Below are 15,000 nucleotides of genomic sequence, written 5' to 3' on the forward strand. Positions count from 1 at the left end.
GGCAGGCAGGCAGACGGTAGAGACTGTTGAACCCAGGGCTATGATCTGCATGCAGTTTTTGAACACAATGCCTTGTTTATCATAAGACCCCGGAGTAATTAGTTTAAACTCTAAAAGAATCTCCTCAATGTTTTATTACTTTCTTAGGATTTATTACAGGGATTTACTGCGTGCGTGGAAACCAAGTGCCCTGGATATAAAATGAACATTAATGCAGCTTTACTGACGTACCGTCGGGGGGGGGGTGTGTGTGTGTGTGTGTGTGTGTGTGTGTGTGTGTGTGTGTGTGTGTGTGTGATAAGGTTAGTATGGAATGTGTGACACTTCCTCTTGACTGTTTAGTCTGATGGGGTTTCATTCAGCTAGTCTGGTTTCAGGCAGCTAGTCCTACAGGCTTTCAGGCAGGTTGATTGATTGATTGAAAACTTTATTAACAGATTGCAGAATGGGTACAATACAGTACGGCTCAATACACACAATTGTTAAGGGGATGCAGACCAGAGAAATACTTTCGTCTTGTTTACATCAGAGTCCCCCATTTTCAATTCATAATGAATTGTAAGTAAGCGTGCAAGTAGCACCGTGCAATCCATTCTTTGTGGATCCCACCCTAGGTTTACATTGAGTCATTTAGCTCAACGCTTCTATCCAAAGCCCCACTTGCAAGTTCTGTCCAACAAAGTCAGCAGGAAGGGTACGACTCGACAGCTAAGGGTCAGTTTGTCGAATAGTGTCGAGCTCGAGTGTTACTCTTGAGTGCATAGTAGTACAGATATATCATTATGACATGATGGGTAGAAGTGTGTTTTTTTTTGTTGCTTGCGTTGCTCGAGTCTCTCACTACTAATGTGTGCGAGAGCGCCGTTTTACTGATTTTTGTTTTATTAAATCAACTATTTGACTTAATCGCGGACCCCGGTAAGACTAGCGATCGTTCTCTTGGAAGCTATCGGGGATCCGAATAGAAATCCTGTAACTCCTGTCTCGAGTCACAGCCCTGTTACTGTCCCTGTCCCGGACGGTCCATCATGTGTCTGCTCTTGATCCTCTCCCCTCCCGTTTGCTGGGTCAGAATCTGGAGGGGGGTTCAGGGGTCGCGATGATGTCATAGCGATGTCAGAGGGGTTGCAGTAATTCTATGGTAGCGGCAGCTCAAACCGATGAGTCATGGGAGTTTTGGGAAAAGGAGCTCGGCAACAAACGCAGAGACACACACACACACACACACAGAGACACACACACACACACAGAGACACACACACACACACACACACAGTCACACACACACACACATAGACACACACACACACATAGACACACACACACACATAGACACACACACACACAGAGACACACACACACACACACAGAGACACACACACACACACACAGAGACACACACACGCAGAGTCACACAGTAGCCAAGTCACCCTACTGAACTCTTGGCTGCTGTTCTCTCTCTCTCTCGCTCTCTTTCACATTCACTCACTCACTCACTCACACTATCTCTCGGCCACTCACTCACTCACACCTTCAGTCACTCACTCTCTCACACACTCACTCACTCACACACACCTTCACTGACTCACTCACTCACTCACTCACACCTTCACTCACTCACTCACTCACTCACTCCACTCACTGAGGCCATGGTTGGTTACACTGCTGAATCCAGCAACCTTCACTCACTCACTCTCTCACACACTCACTCACACACACCTAGGGTGGGATCCACAAAGAATGGATTGCACGGTGCTAATTGCACCCTTACTTACAATTCACTATGAATTGAAAATGGGGGACCCTGATGTAAACGAGACGAAAGTCTTTCTCTGGTCTGCATCCCCTTAACAATTGTGTGTATTGAGCCGTACTGTATTGTACCCATTCTGCAATCTGTTAATAAAGTTTTCAATCAATCAATCACCCCCCCCCCCCCCACAGCAGTGTGCCCGTATATGGGCTCTCAGGACCCACTGTGGTCTGCTGGGAATGCAGAAGATTCCGCTCATGTTTAGTGGCTTTCTTTGTGTGAGAGACGTGAGTCAAACACCAACACACACACAGTACACACACAGTACACACACAGTATACACACGGGAACCGTCTGGAGTGAAGTTAGGCTTTCTTGTACAGTAGGTTCTTTAGTGGTGCTGATACTATTGTATTGTCCTCATACAGATTCGATTAGATTCAAATGTATTGTTTGTCATCATAGATTAGATTCTAATGTATTGTCATCATATAGATTAGATTAAAATGTATTATCATCATATAGTTCAAATGTATCGTCATCGTATAGATTCGATTAGATTCAAATGTATTGTCATAATATAGATTAGATTAAAATGTATTGTCCTCATACAGATTAGATTCAAATGTATTATCATCATGCAGCACAAGTACAGTACAACAAAAAAGTTTTGCATCCAACCAGAGTGCAAATGTAACAGTAAAGTGCAACAGTAATATACAATGTACAGGTGATTAAACTGGATATAAAATATATAAATTAGTACTACTGAGTAATAGTGCTAATCAGATGTATGTACAGAGTTGTAGTATTAATATGTACAGTGATGCAGGTATGAAGACACTATGGTAGTAAGTCATACTGGCCAGCAGCGTAACTAGTAAGAGTAGGTAAGGGATATGTAAAAAGGATTATAGGAAGACTCATCTATAGTTCCTAATCAGATATTTCTCAGGAGGTCGAGGCTACCAGAGCTCATATAGTTCCTTTTGCGATTTAAGATGTTCTTTTTAAAACCAGTTCTAATACCAGACTGTCTTAATGTTCACTTAATGTACGTTAATATAATGTTCACTTAATGTACGTTAATATAATGTTCACTTAATGTACGTTAATATAATGTTCACTTAATGTACGTTAATATAATGTTCACTTAATGTACGTTAATATAATGTTCACTTAATATACGTTAATATAAGCATCGGTCATCATCTGCCCTTTAAAGTCCCAATTTGGGTCAGCTAGGCTAACCGATTCCCCCTGCTTCCAGTCCTTGTGCTAAGCTAGGCTAGCATGCAACCCTGTCCCTCTGTACCGGATGAGATGTAGAACTCATTAATTATCTGTGCTCCACTCTGGTGAAAACACGTTTATTTCGTGTTACGTGTATTCTTTCACCTTTTTTTTTTTATTTCATCATTTATTTATTCGTACATGTAATTTAGGGCTGACCTTCGATTTTTTTTTTGGAATTCGAAGCTTCGGAGCCGAGATTCGATTTTAATTCGAAGCTTCGAGATAAAAATAATAATAATAATTTATTATTTATTTAAAAAAAAATTATGTTGTGGGACTTGTACAGCACTTGGTTCAACTTTGTCAGTGCTGTAAAGTTTTAAATCTTAGACAAACAAAACACTTTGCTTTCATGAAATATTGTAAGCCGTCATTTGAGGCTTTATAAAAGCAGCACAATGAACACAAATCTGTCAGTGCCGAGTCCGACCTCATCTTAAATAACAAACGGCATTGCTTGTTGTAGTTAACAAAGAGAGGCAGAGTTGATTTTGCAAAAAAAAATATATATATATATTTTTTTTTACTATCTAATTAATTTTCACATTCGAATCCCATGCCCATCAAACGAAGCTTCGAAGTATTTAAGACGGCCCTAATGGAATTACCACAGTACATATTAATATAATCCACCAAATTCCACGAGGAATTCCAGGAGGAAAGTCACATTCAGATAAACAATCTTTCAAGTGAGACCTGGTCAAGTGCAGCTGCAGCACGGGAACACAAAGGCTGCACATAAATACAGAAAACAACCAATATCAGAGCCAGAGGCCGGCTAGCGGGGCGGGCAGCAACAATAGACTATTAGGGCAAATCAAAACCACGACAGACCGTTGATTCAGCCTCTAGTTCCTTCATGAGGCATTTAAAAGCATCCAGTGATAACATAGTCGGAGAGTTTCAGGTCATTCTGTAACACGTTCCAACCAAGCCGAGTGAGCAGAATAACTAAACGCCCTCTTTCCCATTTCAGTACGAACATTGGGAACAGACGATAGGAGCAGACTTTGAGAGAACACTTTTCTGGACCATATTATAAGTCCACGAGTAAGAGGGCAGGAGACAGAGAATTGCCTTGTAAATCAATATGTACCAATGATGAACAAGTCTGCGCTTCTCTCTCGGCCTGATGGCTCTTCCACAACCACCGCCCTGTGCAGGAGACGCTGGGACTGGTGGTGTTTTGGTGTTTTGGAGCCGAGCTCTGCGCCACTCCCTCCCTCCCTCCTCTGCCGGCACACATTCCCAGAGCAAGCACCAACCTGCAAGGACCAGACACACACACACACACACAAACACACATGAACACACACACACACATGAACACACACACACACACACACACACACACACACGACTATTCAAGTCAATTCACAACAGTAATGTACTTTCTCCTTATCATTGGGCAGTCTCTCTCTGTCTCTGTCTCTGTCTCTCTCTCTCTCTCTCTCTCTCTGTCTCTCTCTCTGTCTCCACCACAGCTCACAGTATAATGAGAACGCTAGATGAATTATATTAAGCTTCTGTGTAGAAATTATTCACGTCCGGAGAGACGATGAAAACAACAAAACAACGGGAGACGAACCGGAAGTCCAGGGACCAAGCCACCCGGACTAGGACTACTGGGGGATTAAAGCTGGCATGTGCTCTGTGGCCCTCCGGTGTCGGCGTTCTGATCTAGGATGTCTGGCCACATCACCATAGAAACTCCCCTCTCCACAGATCACAGATCAGCTCTCCTGTTTTTTAAGATTCTATCAGAAGATGAGATATTCCGGCGGCTGGGTGGCGCATCGGACTAAGTGCTCGTCACCCAACGCGAGAGACACTGGTATCGAATCCGGCTGTCGGCGTTGGCTCGATTGTCATACTGGCTCGATTGGCAGAGTCGGCGGGTGGGAAACCCCGGCGAGGGTGGGTCCGGGTCGTTGTAAAACAGCGACTCCTACAGTTCGGTCGGGGCGCCTGCACAGCGAGGGAAGGATCTGGGAGAGGTAGTGTGACCCTTCCACACTGTTAGATTCTGATCAAACTGGCCAGTATCACGTCTTCGTCTGTTTGGCTCTCCATCCAATTCCTCTGCGTTGTGTACTTTTAATGGTCCTGACGTCTCCGATACTGGTAGATAAGATCCTTATCTTCCCCCATTAGTGCAATCCATAAACCATAATACTCCTCCACTTCCGTAAGAATTCGACACTTCGACAACGTGAGATACCTTGTGAGGAGAAGCGTTGTTTTATTTCTCTAAACAGAAACCTCATAATCAGATGTTATCAGATGTTATCAAATTGTATCGTCCTTGAAGAGTCTATTCTAATGATCTTTCGGTGTGTTCAGATTGTCCTTTTGTGATTCAGTCCAATAGTGTTCAGGCCTGTTCGTTAGCCTAAGACCATCCTCGTGGTAGCCGAAGCTACTGATGTCGTGGCATTCTTCCTCCCCCCCCCCCCCCCCCCTCTCTCGTGATGAGAGGAGAGAAGGTCCTCTGTGTGATCTCAGTCCTACTCGCTCTCGGTCAGATTCTAGTCTGCCCTACCCGGAAACACCGTTCGACTTATAGGTCTTCGTCGTAGCAACGACGGCCCCCCGCCCCTCTCCTGGTTGTCATGCGACGTGCTGTCATGACGACTGCTAACCTTTCACACCATTAAACGTTTCATCCACTGTTGCATTAAAGAGGTCACCCCTCTCCTCCTGCTCTGGGCCTACACTCTGTTATCTATGTTCTTACAAGGAATGTAAACATTCGGCTGGCTGCTAAACCTTCTGCAGTGATGGCTACTGCCTCTTCTTCTATCACCGTTTTCTAAAGCGAACCATGCACATTTCATTACCACCGTTTTTAGCTGTGGTCCTCTCTCCCCAATCTATACATCACATACATTGAAAAAGCACCGTTTTCTCTCAATCCCCCCTTGATTCTTATCACCCCTTCAGAATCATAAATCATTATTTGGTTTTTCAATTAATTATGCCAAAAATAGCCTGTGGTTGAAGCAAACCAACCTCGTCTCTCGTGCACAAGAAACAAAGACGGCCCACGGTCAACCCAGTGATCCTGCTGCCTGATGTCTGTTTGCGCCCCCCTTCGTGCACAAAGGGAACCGAAACCGACCACCAAAACCAACAACATCCAACGACTCATAACCATTGGAGCCCCCCTGTCTGCTCCCAATAATTATATCCTGTTGTTCTACTGTTCTCAGTTATATCTACCTTCTATATATATATATATATCCTTCTATACATATATCTTATATATGAATCCTCCATTTATATCTCATACTCCTAATCAATGAACACAGGACTTCTCGCTGTTGTCTCGTCTCTCGATCTCCTGCTTGACTCTGAAAGGAAGTCCCTGTTTGTTCATGATTCACCGCCCGTGCTCTGTTGTTTCAAAACGCTCTCTAAACAGCATCTCCGCCGTGAAGGCCCCTCCGATGTCTGCCTCGTTCTCCCCTGGGCAACACCGCCTGCGACCGCTGGACTCCGCCTCGTCGGTCATCTCCGCCCTGTCGGTCATCTCCGCCCTGTCGGTCATCTTGGTTGAGGCTCATCTCCACCGCCGCCGTCTCCTCCCTCTCGTCGTGGATCATCTGTGTACCAGGCTGCTGTGCCTGGCCCCTGCGGCTTCCTCCTCCTCCAGTCTGTCTCCTGGCCATCTCCATCGCTGTCGGTGTCATTCCCCCCTTGAAAGCAGAAACACAACACCGGCAGTCTTTCTGTACACTCGACCCTGTGTTTTCTATTAGTCTACCGTGGCTTTGGGCCTGCAGCTCGTTCTCTATATATTTTTTTTCCTCTGCAAGCCCCTGCCATGGCCACGCCCTTTCAGACTGTTGGACGGTGTGAGTGTCCTACAGCCCATGGCGCTATTTGTTCTCTATTAGTCCCCCACCTTCTCAACACCCATATCTAATCCTACAGGGCTGTTCCCTGTTTTGTTGTCTTCCGGCGTGACACCAGCAGCTAAACGATACCCACTCGGCGCTCTACGTTTGTCCCACGGTTGACCCCCAGCGCGCGCCAGTTCTTTCTGGTGACGTGTCCCCTCAAGACTCTGCCTATTTATTAGGTGTGAGAAGGCCCCACTGGAGATCGAACTCCCTCTTATTTCATAATTAAACTTATTTAATTAACCTGTATATCGATCTTATTATTATGATAATAACCTACAACCGAGCACACAACATAAGCCCTGTCCCCCTATCTTTTGGCATCCCACGCACTTGGTATCCTCACGCACGGACCCTCTTCCCGCCTCTTTGTGATAACCCAAAAACAGTGCAACAACCAAAAAACCCAGAATCAGTGCCTAAAACTATTTGCATCGCTCTAACATACAACAGAGCAGGTTGGTTCCCTGCTCCTAACTCACATACGTACTCGTACTATCATCTAACATACAACAGAGCTGTCCGTCGCCCTATACCCTACGGGGCTGTCTACCGTCGCCCTGGAGCTGTCACCGTTGCTCTATACCCTACGGGGCTGTCTACCGTCGCCCTGGAGCTGTCACCGTCGCTCTATACCCTACGGGGCTGTCTACCATCGCCCTGGAGCTGTCACCGTCGCTCTATACCCTACGGGGCTGTCTACCATCGCCCTGGAGCTGTCACCGTCGCTCTATACCCTACGGGGCTGTCTACCGTCGCCCTGGAGCTGTCACGTCGCTCTATATACCCTACGGGGCTGTCTACCGTCGCCCTGGAGCTGTCCCGTCGCTCTATATACCACACTTTGAGTTCCTTTACAAAGTTCTCACATACACCACCGTGTATACACACAAGCAGTTGGTAATTTTGAAAAAATTCAACTCCTTAATTAACTTAAACTCTACATATTCGCCTATGGGTAATGGAAACTCCCCAGCACTACCCCCCCCCCCCCTCCGCAATTAAACTCCTTAATTGAATTAAACTCTAAATATTCCCCTATGGGTAATGGAAACTCCCCAGCACTACCCCCCCCCCCCTCCGCAATTAAACTCCTTAATTGAATTAAACTCTAAATATTCCCCTATGGGTAATGGAAACTCCCCAGCACTACCCCCCCCCCCCCCCTCCGCCACTAGGTGGCGACCTACTCCTCCATTTGCCTGTATTATCCCACTGCCCCCCTAGATGGCGGCCAAAACTCAGTCTAGAGGATTGTAGGTGACGTGTCACTTCCTGATTCTAAACCCCTCGTGGCTCTGCGGCCATTTTGACTCGGTGCAAATGGCTACTCTCTCAACAAACGGCCGCTGCCCTTCCTTCTTTCCTATCCATTATCAGGGGACGCTTTCTCAGACTAATACTCTTGCCTGATCGGACATAATACACACTGGTACAATCTCCTTTCGACTTTCCTTCTGTTATGAAAACAGTCCCGCCATAACAATTTTTCGATCTGATTCAAGCGCCCCCCCCCCCTTTCCTCATCTCGCATTTACCCTCCTTAAACCAAAACTGTGCAGCCTGCCTCGTTTGCTTTTCATTCTCTGTAGATAACACCCTCGATTTCCACCATGGCTCTCTGTTCATATTATCACAGCTGGTATTCTCTGTGTCGAACTAGAAATGTTTACGTTTACGGATTCACTATCTGTTCGTTTTTATTTGGCGTTAAAATCAAAACAACCGTGTGCACAGTGAACTCACATTTTTGATCGGAGCGCTGTTTCCCCTACAGCGCTGGTTCGCCTCCTGACCGCTCGACTCGCCGCTCTCTCCCAGGGCTGACCGGCCTTGCTTCGATCATGATTCTCCCACACATTGATGACTGTTGTCCACTGTCGCCCCATTATTGAAAAAGTCTTTATCCGTTGTTCTTATCTCTTGCTTTCTGGCTGTCATCAACAACCAACTGTTCCCGTTGTTTTAATCTCTTGCAAATCCGGGTCACGGCACCATCTGTTAGATTCTGATCAAACTGGCCAGTATCACGTCTTCGTCTGTTTGGCTCTCCATCCAATTCCTCTGCGTTGTGTACTTTTAATGGTCCTGACGTCTCCGATACTGGTAGATAAGATCCTTATCTTCCCCCATTAGTGCAATCCATAAACCATAATACTCCTCCACTTCCGTAAGAATTCGACACTTCGACAACGTGAGATACCTTGTGAGGAGAAGCGTTGTTTTATTTCTCTAAACAGAAACCTCATAATCAGATGTTATCAGATGTTATCAAATTGTATCGTCCTTGAAGAGTCTATTCTAATGATCTTTCGGTGTGTTCAGATTGTCCTTTTGTGATTCAGTCCAATAGTGTTCAGGCCTGTTCGTTAGCCTAAGACCATCCTCGTGGTAGCCGAAGCTACTGATGTCGTGGCATTCTTCCTCCCCCCCCCCCCCCCCCCCTCTCTCGTGATGAGAGGAGAGAAGGTCCTCTGTGTGATCTCAGTCCTACTCGCTCTCGGTCAGATTCTAGTCTGCCCTACCCGGAAACACCGTTCGACTTATAGGTCTTCGTCGTAGCAACGACGGCCCCCCGCCCCTCTCCTGGTTGTCATGCGACGTGCTGTCATGACGACTGCTAACCTTTCACACCATTAAACGTTTCATCCACTGTTGCATTAAAGAGGTCACCCCTCTCCTCCTGCTCTGGGCCTACACTCTGTTATCTATGTTCTTACAAGGAATGTAAACATTCGGCTGGCTGCTAAACCTTCTGCAGTGATGGCTACTGCCTCTTCTTCTATCACCGTTTTCTAAAGCGAACCATGCACATTTCATTACCACCGTTTTTAGCTGTGGTCCTCTCTCCCCAATCTATACATCACATACATTGAAAAAGCACCGTTTTCTCTCAACACGTTACACTCTCTCAGTGAGAGTCCGCGCCGCTGCCAGGTGAAAAGAAGCGGTGGGCTGGGTACACATGTGTCGGAGTAAGCATGTGATAGTCTCCGCCCTCCCAGACCGACGGTAGGGGGTAGAGTGCGCAATGACCAGGAAGGGGATTGGGAATTGGCATAACGACTAGCATTGGGATGGGAGAAAAAAACGGAAAAAGAAGGGGGGGAAAAGATCATAAAAAAAAGAAGATAAGATATTCCTTTATTGATCCCTTGAGGGAATTCGGTCGTCATAGGGGGGAGGTACAGGTATGGGCAGGGGTAATGGTAGAAAGACATAAATATAGGCAATACAATTCGATCTGAATATAAAGATATGAGAAAAATAAACTGTACACAATATAATATATATACAGGTCTAGATTCTTACTAGAGCACTTAGTTACTTCCTTACTCTGTTCTAGATCCCCGGAGTTGGAACAGGAAAAGCCCCCCCCCCCCCCCCCAACACACACGCAGATACACAGATACACACAAGTGTGCAAGTGGTGAATTGTCCTCCTGTCTGGGCTGGTCTGCGGTTGCATCACTGTCTCTGCTCTGAGCTCTACACTCTGTCCTGTCTCTGCTCTGAGCGCTACACTCTGTCCTGTCTCTGCTCTGAGCGCTACACTCTGTCCTGTCTCTGCTCTGAGCTCTACACTCTGTCCTGTCTCTGCTCTGAGCTCTACACTCTGTCCTGTCTCTGCTCTGAGCGCTACACTCTGTCCTGTCTCTGCTCTGAGCTCTACACTCTGTCCTGTCTCTGCTCTGAGCTCTACAGTCTGTCCTGTCTCTGCTCTGAGCTCTACACTCTGTCCTGTCTCTGCTCTGAGCGCTACACTCTGTCCTGTCTCTGCTCTGAGCTCTACACTCTGTCCTGTCTCTGCTCTGAGCTCTACACTCTGTCCTGTCTCTGCTCTGAGCGCTACACTCTGTCCTGTCTCTGCTCTGAGCTCTACACTCTGTCCTGTCTCTGCTCTGAGCTCTACAGTCTGTCCTGTCTCTGCTCTGAGCTCTACAGTCTGTCCTGTCTCTGCTCTGATCTCTACAGTCTGTCCTGTCTCTGCTCTGAGCTCTACACTCTGTCCTGTCTCTGCTCTGAGCTCTACACTCTGTCCTGTCTCTCGGTCCTGTCTGCCTATTCTTTAATCCCAGCCGAAGAGTGCTGCCGAGTGCTTCCGCGTTTTCCCTGATTGGCCGCGACACGCCCCGCGGGCGGAGCGGAGCAGCAGAGCTTGCAGCATTATGTAGCCGTAATCCCTGCTGTTTTTCCATCGAAGCTTAGCTCAACTGGTACGCCGCCGTGCTGTGGAGCCTGCGGTGCGGTTGGTCACAAGTTCGAATCACTTCAATTTCTTTTTTCTTTTTTTACGTTTATCATCTCTCGCTATAAACGTGCATTCTTTCGCTGGTTAAGTTTAGGCATTATTTCGGAGTTGGTTAAGGTTAGGGTTAAGTTAGGGTTAAGGTTAGGCATTCTTTCGGAGTTGCTTAAGGTTAGGGTTAAGGTTAGGCATTATTTCGGAGTTGGTTAAGGTTAGGGTTAAGGTTAGGCATTCTTTCGGAGTTGCTTAAGGTTAGGGTTAAGTTAAGGTTGGGCATTATTTCGGAGTTGGTTAAGGTTAGGGTTAAGTTAAGGTTAGGGTTAAGGTTAGGCATTATTTCGGAGTTGGTTAAGGTTAGGGTTTGTCGCAGAGAATGCCTGTCTGTCTTTCTTGACGTGGAGGATGCAGCCTATTTCCGCACTGCCGCTCTCTCGCGCTGCCGTGGTCACATGGGCGTCATGGCCAATCAGAGAAACGCGACGCACTCTTCGGCTGGGATTAATATAGACGCGTCCTGCCTCTGCTCTGAGCTCTACACTCTGTCCTAGGGGTGGACGGTATAAACGGTATACGGTATAAACGGTATGAATTTGCTCTACGGTATGGATTTTGACTATACCGTCTAAACCGGTAGTGCAGCTCTAAAATACCAATGACGTCATGTAACCACAGCGCGACTATTTCACTCGCATTTGCCCCTAAAAATAGATAGAATTAGTCATAGATAATAGATATGTGCGAACTGGAAAAAGTTATTTAGGAGGCTTCGCGCAGTGGGCGTGCCAGCCCCTACCGCACGCATGTAAACACGGATCTAGTAGTCTAGTGGGACGGGACACGAGAGCTCAGCTGTCGGCGGCGTCTCCCTGAGCTAACGTTAGCTTAGCTACCGTTACAAAATGACCCAGTCAACTATTCACTTTTAGTTTAATACATGATGAGGCATTGTCTAACCGAACGGTATCTAGTCGGCCAGCTACCGATAGCTCCTGACATCAACAAACGCTCCACAAAGTCTAGTAGAGAGAGACGTGTGTGTGCTACCTGTTAGCCGTTAGCTCACGTTAACGCAAGTTAGTTCACCGTTCAAAACGAAATGTCCCATTGAACTAAATAATTCACTGAGGCGTTGTATTAACGTTATATATCCGGCTTAGCCGGATAGCTCCTGATATCAATGTCTTATAACACTGATTCGATGCGTATTCGAGCTGAGGGCTTGCTAACGTTATTCCAATATAATAGGGTCCAGGTGCAGCGCCGGAGAATCCTGGCCGTAGCTCTGCTCGAGGCTACTCGAGTATAGGTCCAGGTGCAGCTCCGGGGAATCCTGGCCGTAGCTGGAGGCTACTAGAGTACACACAGACAGTGGAGCTTGTTGCGTGGTGGCGATGTCTCGCAGATAATACAAGTACAAGTCTAATTATATAATATATATATTTTATAAAAAAATATATATATATATAAAATAAATTTTTTTTTTATCAAAAACGATGATACCGTGATATATACCGTTACCGTCTATGCTTCAAATTATACCGTGATATAAATTTTAGACCATACCGTCCACCCCTACTCTGTCCTGTCTCTGCTCTGAGCTCTACACTCTGTCCTGTGGCAAGATTTCTTGAAATAAGTAAAGATATCTAGGGTTCTCTCTCCTGATTGGATAAAGTGGGAAGGGATACCAGGAAATGTATTTACTAGGGCTGTCCCCGACTAAGGATTTGGATAGTCGACTATGATTGGCAGAAATTAGCCGATAGTCGACTATGAGAAAAAGAAATCTGAAAAAAAAGTATAATTAAATTAATTTTTTTTTTTTTTTTTATCATTCAATTTGGGCTGTGGGGGTGCTTAATGTCTGACTGAAGGCTTATTGTCCTCTGCAAATGCATGCAATTGGTCCACTGATGGATACATCTTGATATTTGTCTAGTCTAGTGTGTTCATTAGATGGTGAAATCCTCTTTCTGTGCCCGTTTTCTTAGGCAGTTAGCCTCTGGTATGCGTGCCATTAGCGTTAGCCACGCTTCTAGGCCTCTTTTCTTTTGGAAAGAATGATTAATAATAATAATAATAATAATAATAAAAAAATATAATTTGTATTCGACTAATAGGGGTCAGCCCTAGTATTTAGTGTTTACTGCAGAGTGGAGGGATCAGAGACCCATGTTACTGACCAGACACTCTGTATCAGTGATGGCTGTCAGACCCATGTTACTGACCAGACACTCTATATCAGTGATGGCTGTCAGACCCATGTTACTGACCAGACAGACACTCTATATCAGTGATGGCTGTCAGACCCATGTTACTGACCAGACAGACACTCTATATCAGTGATGGCTGTCAGACCCATGTTACTGACCAGACACTCTGTATCAGTGATGGCTGTCAGACCCATGTTACTGACCAGACACTCTGTATCAGTGATGGCTGTCAGACCCATGTTACTGACCGGACACTCTGTATCAGTGATGGCTGTCAGACCCATGTTACTGATCAGACACTCTGTATCAGTGATGGCTGTCAGACCCATGTTACTGACCAGACACTCTATATCAGTGATGGCTGTCAGACCCATGTTACTGACCAGACACTCTATATCAGTGATGGCTGTCAGACCCATGTTACTGACCAGACACTCTATATCAGTGATGGCTGTCAGACCCATGTTACTGACCAGACACTCTGTATCAGTGATGGCTGTGAGACCCATGTTACTGACCGGACACTCTGTATCAGTGATGGCTGTCAGACCCATGTTACTGACCAGACACTCTGTATCAGTGATGGCTGTCAGACCCATGTTACTGACCAGACACTCTGTATCAGTGATGGCTGTCAGACCCATGTTACTGACCAGACACTCTGTATCAGTGATGGCTGTCAGACCCATGTTACTGACCAGACACTCTGTATCAGTGATGGCTGTGAGACCCATGTTACTGACCAGACACTCTGTATCAGTGATGGCTGGCTGTCAGACCCATGTTACTGACCAGACACTCTGTATCAGTGATGGCTGTCAGACCCATGTTACTGACCAGACACTCTGTATCAGTGATGGCTGTTTACTGCAGAGCAGGAGGGACTGGGAGACCCATGTTACTGACCAGACACTCTGTATCAGTGATGGCTGTTTACTGCAGAGCAGGAGGGACTGGGAGACCCATGTTACTGACTAGACACACTATCCGTGTGATCTGTGATGGCTGTCTGCATGGATAGCTAGCAAACACTTATTTTAACAAAGACAAACACCACTTACAGCACTTTTAACTGACACCCATGTGTTTTCTGAAGCCACGGGATGATGATGGGTTTTGTCTGCCTTTTAAAGATCCTTTTACTGTGTTCTGAAGATCCTTTTACTGTTCTGAAGATCCCTTTTACTGTTCTGAAGATCCTTTTACTGTTCTGAAGATCCCTTTTACTGTTCTGAAGATCCTTTTACTGTGTTCTGAAGATCCTTTTACTGTTCTGAAGATCCTTTTACTGTTCTGAAGATCCCTTTTACTGTTCTGAAGATCCCTTTTACTGTTCTGAAGATCCCTTTTACTGTTCTGAAGATCCTTTTACTGTGTTCTGAAGATCCCTTTTAATGTTCTGAAGATCCCTTTTACTGTTCTGAAGATCCTTTTACTGTGTTCTGAAGATCCCTTTTAATGTTCTGAAGATCCCTTTTAATGTTCTGAAGATCCTTTTACTGTTCTGAAGATCCTTTTACTGTTCTGAAGATCCCTTTTACTGTTCTGAAGATCCCTTTTACTGTGTTCTGAAGATCCCTTTTA

The 15,000-nt window shown here is 45.8% G+C and overlaps 1 protein-coding gene across 2 annotated transcripts in view; it reads left to right on the top strand.

Annotated features, from left to right (window-relative positions):
* The window catches only part of flna (filamin A, alpha (actin binding protein 280)), a 161,371-nt gene that overhangs the window by 49,439 nt on the left and 96,932 nt on the right, over nt 1–15,000 (top strand). The window lies entirely within an intron of this gene.

Source organism: Notolepis coatsorum, assembly GCF_963971535.1.
Source record: "Notolepis coatsorum genome assembly, chromosome: 17".
NCBI lineage: Eukaryota > Metazoa > Chordata > Actinopteri > Aulopiformes > Paralepididae > Notolepis > Notolepis coatsorum.